This window comes from Peromyscus eremicus, chromosome 8a, assembly GCF_949786415.1.
Source record: "Peromyscus eremicus chromosome 8a, PerEre_H2_v1, whole genome shotgun sequence".
Lineage (NCBI taxonomy): Eukaryota > Metazoa > Chordata > Mammalia > Rodentia > Cricetidae > Peromyscus > Peromyscus eremicus.
The window spans coordinates 18692700-18700765 of NC_081423.1; the positions used below are offsets into that span (position 1 = coordinate 18692700).

The 8066-nt window shown below is 44.8% G+C and overlaps 1 protein-coding gene across 4 annotated transcripts in view; it reads right to left on the bottom strand.

Moving 5' to 3' along the window:
• LOC131916802 (meiosis-specific with OB domain-containing protein-like) overlaps positions 1-7806 on the bottom strand; it is a 41828-nt gene extending 34022 nt beyond the window's left edge. For 2 of the 4 annotated variants that reach the window (XM_059270347.1, XM_059270345.1), the window contains exon 1: positions 7591-7806. The gene's annotated coding sequence lies outside the window, so the exon portion shown is untranslated. Of the gene's footprint in view, positions 1-578; positions 701-7357 lie in introns of those variants that run through there. The other 2 variants (XM_059270344.1, XM_059270346.1) reach the window with 2 other exon arrangements.
• Positions 7807-8066: the final 260 nt, after the last annotated feature.

The window sequence follows — 8066 nt, forward strand, 5'->3', positions numbered from 1 at the left end:
ACATCACTAGGGTGGAATTTTATAGTCTCACCCTTCTTCCTATTCTCTCATTATCTACATACGTACCTACCTATCTATCTACCTACCTACCTATCCTACCAACCTACCTACTTACCAATCCACTTACCCACCCACCCACCCACCTGTCCGTCTGTCTGTCTATATCTCCCCCTCCCTCTCTCCCTTCCCCTTTTCTCCCTTCCCTTTCCCTCCCCCTCTCTGCTTCCTGTGTATAGATGTTGGAAATGTTCCTGCTCCTACTGCCTACCATGCCTTCTTTGTCTTGTTTATCTCTCTGTAACCATAAGCCAAAATAAACTCTTTCTTCAAGTCTCATTTTGGCATATTATACCACGGCAACAGAATAGTAACAATACAGAATCCTTAACTCTATGAATGTCCTCATGCCCAGGCTTTGTTCAGTACCAGGAAGCATCCCTGACACCTGTAAGGATTTTGTATTTCAGGCGCTTGTAGACTTAGTAAAAACTGATTTTGCATCCCAGCCCCACTATTTTGTGGTCATGTATTATATGATACTACTTATTTCCTCATATTAAAATGTGACTACTATCTACCTTGCAGTAAGAATTAGAAACTGTGCACAATGTGCCTGGATGTTCACAGGCTCTCAAGAAACGACATCAGTTCTTTTCAATAATATCCAATGTAGCAGGTTTTTGCAGCCCAGGCCTTCCAGTCCTAGAAGAAACAATTGGAGATTAAGAAGTGTTAAATTTCTTACATTTCTGACTGGTCTTATCTAATTTATAATGCAATTTCACTTTCTGAAATTCTTGCCAAGCACATTCATTTATCCATTCATCCATTCAGCAGCTATTACATTTTTTTCTGGTTGAGTTGTACACATGCTGTGATGCACATGTGAAGCTCAGAGAACAACTTGTAGGAGCTGGTTTTCTCCTATCATGTAGGTCCCTAGAATTGAACGTGGGTCATGAGGCTTGACTCAAAGTATTTTTATCAGCTGGGACATATCACTGGCCTCCTCAAAAAGTTATTAGAGAATCCATCAAAAGCATGGTGGCACACACGTAATTCCAGCATTCAGGCTCAGGCAGAAGAATCAAGAGTTAGAGACCAACTAAGCTACATAAGGAAACCCTGCACATACACACCCCACCAAAAAATAAAAATAAAAAAGGAGCTCTGGAACTAAAGAAATGGCTCAGTAGTCAGGAACACTTGCTGCTCTTTGCAAAGGACCTGAGTTCAGTTCCCAACTACTACAAGGCAGTTCATCTGTAACTCTAGCTTTAGAAGATCTAATACTTTTTTCTGACTCTACAGGGACTGGTCACACACATGATGTACAGGCAGAACATAAATATAAATAAATCTTTTAAATGAATCCACTTTATAAATGCCATTTTATAAATGGCATTTTATAAATCTTATAATTTTTAAATTTTATAAATGGCATTTTAGCCAGACACTTGAGGTCAGAGAAGACAAATTATTTAGTGGGTGGTTGTGTGTTAAAGCACCCACTTGCAAGCTGGGCCAAGGTTGCACATGCCTTTAATCCCAGCACTCAGGAGGCAGAGGCAGGTGGACCTCTCAGTTCAAGTCCAGCCTGGTCTACAGAGCTAGTTCTACAACAGCCAAAGTTACACAAAGAAACCCTGTCTTGGAAACAAACAAACAAACAAACAAACCCCCCCTACATATACTAAATGGTTTCTCCCCCTTAGCATCTTCAGGGTTTAATGGCTTATATGATATTATATCTTTGAAGCTCTTTCAGTTCCCACTATTATTATCTGAAGTATATTGATGACATACTTTAGTGTTTATCCACAAAAAAGTATCACTTACTTCACTACCTGAGTGCTTTGAAAAATATAAATTTCACACAAAATAGTTAAATATGTAAGTTCAGATATTATATAATTCATTATCAACTTCTATTTATAACTATATTTCCTTTAGGTTTTTGAGACAGGGACTCAGGTAACTCAGATTGGCCTTGAAATCACTATTTGAGGTCACAGTCCTGAACTCCTGATCCTCCTGCCCGAGATTAAAGGTATGTGTCATCACACTTGGCTATAATGCCTCTTCTTCTCCAACTCCAGTGCCATCTCCCCAGGACAAGGCACAATTAGTCCTCACATAAGATACCATCATAACCTGTTTTCTTTCTTTCTTCCTTTCTTCCTTCCTTCCTTCCTTCCTTCCTTCCTTCCTTCCTTCCTTCCTTCCTTCCTTTTTTCTTTTTTGGTTTTTTGAGACAGGGTTTCTCTGTGAAACCTGTCCTGGAACTCACTATGTAGACCAGGCTGGCCTCAAACTCACAGAGATCCACCTACCTCTGTCTCTTCGTACTAGGATATAAGGCGTGTGCCACCACAGCCCAGCATATAACCTGTTTCCTTATTTGTTCATATGTACATTGTGTGATAGGGATTCAGGTCAAGAATCAGATTAAGAGCTAGAGCTATAGGGTGGTCACCAGAAACTATGCCCTGAACCTACTCAGGTGTCTCAGGGAGAAACAATAAAAATATAGGGCCAGAAGTGACATCTTAAGAGCATAGCCTCAGGACCTCTAGGTCCTTAGTGAGGATGGAAAGAAAGAAGCTATGGTGGTGGGACTCTGCCAGCTTCAGGTTCCAGTGGGGTAGTGCCACTGGTGACTGTTAGGAGCTTCCACCCAGGTCTCCCAAATGGCCCTCCTTGAGCTCTTGAGCCCACCTCCAGCTTTGAAGGGGTGACCGCCAGTCTGATGTGGGCCAGTTTCTCCAGGACCTTCCTGGTCTTTTGTTTATGGTCTGACCTGGCCCAAACCCTTCATGCCCCTCTTTCTTCCCTCCAGAGAATGTTGTATTACTTGGTCCTTTTACTCTGGTGTGAAAAGAGAGGATTCTGTTAACCCTGCTGAAAATGAAACACAGCAAGCTGCTTGTTCTGAGGTGGTGTCTAGCTAACAGGTCATCTGAGGACATTAGTCAGCTCTTAAGCTCAATGATTTTCTAATTTTTAGGCTATAGTCAAATTTTGAGAAATTTAGTCAGTTGGATTCAGATCTGGGCCTTAAATAAATGAACTGTAAGCAGAGGGTTTGAGTGGAAACGAGGAAGAACTTTGTTGAATTTATGAAGCTGGCGAGCCCAAATATGTTTGTGTGTGCATGCAAGTACATGTCTGTGTTTATGCCCACATGGGCTGATTGTTCTTTTCAGGGTCATGACTGTTCACCAGGCTGAAAACTAGGTGTCACACTGATGCCCTGGAGCTACCATAGAATTTCCCACCAGAAAATCCATTCCTCTGCATTTTCTCTTTGCTAATATTTCTTTTCCTTTATCATAGTAATATGCACCTTTGATCTCAATATTTGGGGAGTAGAAGCTGGAAAACAAGGAGTTCAAGGCCAGTCTTGGATACATCAACTCCCCCAAAACACACACACACACACACACACACACACATACACACACACACACACACACACACACACACACACATCAAGTTCTGGCCATATATCCTAAGGTGGCATTGATTTTTTTCATTAATTAATTAATTAATTGAGAGATGGGCATGCATGTGAAGGTCAGAGGACAACTGGTGGGAGTCAGTTTTCTCCATCTACCACATGGGTCCAAGAGATTGAACTCAGTTCATCAGGCTTCACAGCAATCATCTTTATCTACTGAGCCATCTCACTGCCCCATCTACCCAACCCCAACAACCTCAAATTTCTTATCCACTCGCTCAGCCTCTAGAATGCTGGAATCGCAGATGTGTGACACTATGTCCAACTTTTTTTTTCTTTTAATGTGCATGGGTGTTTTGCCTACATATATGTCTGTGTAACACTTGTGTGCCTAGTACCAAAGAAGACCAGAAGAGGGTGTCAGATCTCCTGGAACTAGAGTTATAGATAGTTGTGAGCCACCATGTGGGTACTGGGAATTAAACCTAGGCAATCAGGAAGAGAAACCAGTGCTCTTAACCATTGAGCCATCTCTCTAGCCCATTCTGCCCAATATTCTGCTTCTATTCTTGATCCTCTCTGTCTCTTCTCCACGTGACAGAACAATCTTTCAAAACGTAGATCATGTCACTTCCAAGCTTTCTAAACCTTTCCAGAGCATTGAGAATAAAGTCCAAACTCCTTGCCATAGCCTCTAGTGTGCACAGCTGACAGCCTTTGCTGCCTCAACCTCTCCTCCTACCACCCTCCAGTGTCCTTGCAGTCCTCATTCCCCAGACCAGCGATGGGTGGGGTCTGGTAGAAGCAGCTCCCTCTTTCCTCCTCCCCAGTCACAACACAACCTTCCAATCCCCCAGGACAGGCTCCTCTACATTAGCCTCAAGTAGAGGCCTTTCCTACTATCTCTCCTCTGCTCTGTCGCATTATAAGGCTGCCACATGAGATCAGAGCTGTGCCTTGGCTCTTCCTCTCTTGTAACCACAAGTGACTAGGTACTTCAGTATCTCACACATAGTTGCTACTAATTTGTAGACTAAATTAAATCAAGTCCTAAAAAAATCAGTTTGGAACTTGAAGATAATATTGTTACAGTTAACTTTTTGGGTAAATAAGAATTCTAGCTGATACCCAATACTATGTTTACAGCATTTAAGTTATAGAAACAAGTAAGGTTTATAGCTTGCTACTCTAGGCAAAGGAAGCTTCCAGGGAACTTGGAGGTGACTTTCCTATGGTTTCCAATTTATTCTAAAGGTTGATGCTGAGTGAGGCCACTATAAGGAAGTTTTCTCCATGAGGCTAGTCCTATACAGAGTATCTTTGCAACCTCCGGACATAAACCACAAACTTTGTAACAATATTTTATGACTAGGATTTTTTTTCCTGCAAGAAATCAGTTTCCTTTCTTCCAAACACTCTTAAATTGTTGGCCTCCTGGCTACCACACCTGAAAACCCCCCAGTGTGGAGACAGAAGAAAGTGTTAGTAACCTTCTAAGGCAGTTTCAAAATTTATAGCACTGCTTTTTAAAAAATTATAATTTTGGGGGTGCTGGAGAGATGGCTCAGCAGTGAAGAGCACTGACTGCTCCTCAAGAGGGCCTGGGTTCAAATCCCAGAACCCACATGGCAGCTCACAACGGTCTATAACTCCAGTTCTAGGGAACCTGACACCCTCACACAGACATACATACAGGCAAAACACCAATGCATATAAAATAAAAAATTTTTTAATTAAAAAATTTTTAAACAAAAATGTAGGGGGCCAGTAATATGACTCAATGAGTAAGGCCTCTTGGTACCAAGACTGGCAACCTGAGTTTGAGCACCAGAAATCACATGATGGAAGGAGAGAATCAGCTCCCAAAACTTGTTCCCTGACTTCCACACATCCATAGTGCACCCCCATGTCTGCACACATACATAATAAATAAATTCTATATTATTATTATTATTATTATTGTGTGTGGTATGTGTGTACAGGTATGTACAAGAAGGCCAGAGGAAGAAGCTCAACTCTATTTTTCTTTGTCTTGTTTCTTTTTTTGTTTTTTGTTTGTTTTGTTTGAAACTGGGTTTCCCTGTGTAGCCATGGCTGTTCTGGAACTCACTTTGTAGACTAGGCTGGTCTAGAACTCACAGAGATCCTCCTGCCTCTGGCTCTCGAGTGCTGGGATTAAAGCCATGCTCCACCACTACTTGCCAGCTTTAGTTCTTTAAAGTCTCTCATTGAAACTGAAGCCAGGGTAGCCGATGACTATTAAGCCCTGGTGATCTCTTATTTCCAACCCCCAGAAGTGCAGCCATGCCCCACTTTTATGTAGGTGTTGGGATCCAAATGTATCTGCATCCTTTTGCAGTAAAGCACCCATCCATTGAGCCTCTTTCCAGCCCCATTCAGTATTTTAACATGCATTTTGATTATTCCAACTGTATGTCATTCTGGAAAAGGCAAAATCCTGGATATAATAAAAAGGCCAGTGATAACCAGGGGGTGATACAGGTAGGAGTAAGGGAAAATAAGTGGAACATGGGATTTCTAGGTCAGGGAAAGTAGTCTGTTTTACTCATAATACATACATACATATATAATATACATATACATGTATGTTTTACTCATAATACATACTCTATACTAATATCCTGATGTATTCTCCAGGATCCTATGTGACATGCATACATAGGACTGTTCCATAGGTTTTTGCATGTATCCTGTCCCTATCCCCTGAGAACCTGACAGGCTCTTTCCCCCTTAAAACCTCTCTCCTAGCAGTTATGGTGGCATATACCTGCAATCTCAGCATTTGAGAAGTGGAGGTAGGAGAATCAAAAGTTCAAGGCTAATCTGAGCTACAGTGAATTTTGAAGCCAGCCTGGGTTCCTTGGGTTCCTTGAGACCCTGTCTCAAGAAGGAAGAGGGGAAAGATTTGGAAGGAAGAAAGGAAGGAAGGGAGGGAGGGAGGGAGGGAGGGAGGCAGGAAGGAAGGGAGGGAGGAAAGAAGGCAGACAATTCAGGGAGGATGGAAAGGAAGGAGAAAGGGAGAAAGATAAAGGGAAGGAGGGAAGAGAAGGAGAAATAGATAGATAGATAGATAGATAGAGAACATCTTCCTTCATTTCCTCCATGGCTTGGAGTGATGTTGGCTTGTAATTCAAAACACAGGAGGTGGAGACAGGAGAATCACAAGTTCAAGGCCAGCCTGGGCTACATGTTGTCTCAAAAACAGACAACAACAAAAACTACAAAAGCTGTTTCCTCTCTTGCCTCTTGCTCCTCTCTTCTTCCTCTTGTCTGTCTGTCTGTCTGTCTGTCTGTCTACCTCTCTCATGTCCTCACTCTGACAAGGCCTTTCACCCTTCCCCAATAAACAAACCTCTTGCTCTACCTCTATTGCTCGTGGTGTATTTGCTTAATGGCAGATCTTGGCAGGACCCGCCAAAAGGTACCCACTCCGCCTTTCTTTTTTTATCCTTTCTAGTCCATTATCATCACTCCAGGAAAGATGGCAGGAGGCAAGCATGGAGCTGAGAGTTGACATCCTGATCTGCAGGCAGCAGGCAGCAAGGGAGAGCCCATTCCCAAAAACACACCTCCTCCAACTATGCCATATCCCCTAATGTTATCAGTCAGTTCCACTAATTGGGGAGCAAGCATTCAAATATATACCAAATATATATTTGGAGCAAAGGAAAGGAAGGAAGGGAGGAAGGAAGGAAGGAAGGAAGGAAGGAAGGAAGGAAAGGAGGGAAGGAGGAGGGAGGGAGGGAGGGAGGGAGAAAGAAAGAAAGAAAGAAAGAAAGAAAGAAAGAAAGAAAGAAAGACAGACAGACTACAAAAGCCTGTCTCTGAGATTGTTGACCTGGGACCCGACAGGGTGAGGACCTGGGGAGAACGCACCTCCACATGTGAGGCACCTGACTGGACAGAACCTCACAGTATGGACCTGACCTCAAGGGACCGGGTGACCTGGGACACCGTCATCCTCAGACCCTGACAGGGAGACACCTGACAGGAAATGGACTGCCTGGGGGGAACAGGCGGGGTAGAAGCTGACTGGAGGAGAACGGACACGGAGGGAGCCACCGGCGGGAAGAAGAGGCACGGAGGAGGGAGTCCCGACCGGCAGGCACCTGACAGGCCAGGGCCTGCGCGCTCCGCTGTGAACCTTCGGGGCCCAGGCGCTCGAGACACGCGCGGGTGTCCTCTCAGAACTGCCGCGAGGTCCCGCGCGGCCGGATGGACACCACAGCAGGCCGTCGGAGCCGCGGCTCACCGGACACTCCCGGAGGGCTGGCTGCTCCGCGGCTTCCGCCTGGCGCCGCTCACGCGCTGCGACTTCCACAGAGGGGGCCGCGCGACCCACCTGGAGTCCGTTAGAGCGAGGCCCCGCCCCCGCCGCGAGCCGGCCCCGCCCCCGCCGCGCTGGTCCCGCCCCGTCACACTAGCCCCGCCCCCGCCGCGCGCTGACCCCGCCCCTGTGTTTACAGGTCTAGGCCCACCACCTCGAAGTTAGGCATGTGTCGCTGTCACTTCCTGGGACTGGAGAGCTTCTTTCGGACTTGGGTGGCCGAGGGCAATCGACCTTAGGCGCTGAGCAAGAAAAGCC